Raw genomic sequence first — 1,040 nt, forward strand, 5'->3', positions numbered from 1 at the left:
AATAGAATAAAAGCAAAAAGATTTTCATTATGATTTTGAGATGTGATCTGCAATTTTTTCACCTGCTACTCTAGAACAATTACATAAGGTGCTATGCTAGTTGGTATTCTTCAGAAGCAGGTAAAAATACAGCTCAGAAGAATTCTCATCTCGAGCTGCGATATTTCTTTCAAGCAGAAATAAAACTGCCATTGGTGAATCATTCGGTTTTAGCTCCCTCTGAAGTCTGTCTTGTTTGCGGAGTTTCTCGGCTCTGGCTGCAGGGAAAGGTTGTTCTCGGGGCACGCTGGCCGCCTCAGCTGGCGACAGCACAGCCCGGGTGGGCCCGACGAGAAGGCGGCTTCCCAGGGAGGCTCCCCCGCAGCAGAGCCGGGCAGAGCCGAGACCGTCGCCGGGCGCGGGTCTGCTCCGCAGTGGGTGCTTCGCGCCGCGATGTTGCTCACAACTCGAGCTTGGCGTCTTGTGGTCAACGGCAGCTTTTGGGCTATTCCCCCCCCAGTTCACCCCAGTGCCTAGGTTGTAAGCACAGCATTGCAGGTAATTAACTAAGCACAGTTACTTCGCAGTAATTTTCCATTTGGGCTTCGTATTTTCCATCTATTTACCGAAGAGTGGATGTCAGACCTCGACTCGGTAAAAACTTGTCAAGGTTCAAACATCTGCGTCCGTCAGGCCAAGCCGCCGTGCCCGCCCCTGTGCTGATGGGGGTTCCCACCGCCGCCTCACTGATTTTTGTTGACTCGTGAGCGCAGCCCCCTGCACGGGGGCACAGCGGGGCCTGAGCCCGCTCCCCTCGCCGGGGCAGCCGGGGCAGCTCCTTCTGCTGCGCTTCTCGTCAGCGTGGCATCGCCGTGACAGTAACTTGGTTCTGCAGATGCCGCTTTGGTGAAAGCAGGTGACGGCCACCCTGCGGAACGGGAGTTGTGTCGCAGCTGACTGCGGTGCCATCTGTTTTCTCGCTTTTGAAATATAATGCTCCACATCTAGTAAAAAGCTTCGCCAGCTTGATAAACTTCCCTGAATGTCCCTTGCCCTGTTTC

This window comes from Opisthocomus hoazin, chromosome 1, assembly GCF_030867145.1.
Source record: "Opisthocomus hoazin isolate bOpiHoa1 chromosome 1, bOpiHoa1.hap1, whole genome shotgun sequence".
NCBI lineage: Eukaryota > Metazoa > Chordata > Aves > Opisthocomiformes > Opisthocomidae > Opisthocomus > Opisthocomus hoazin.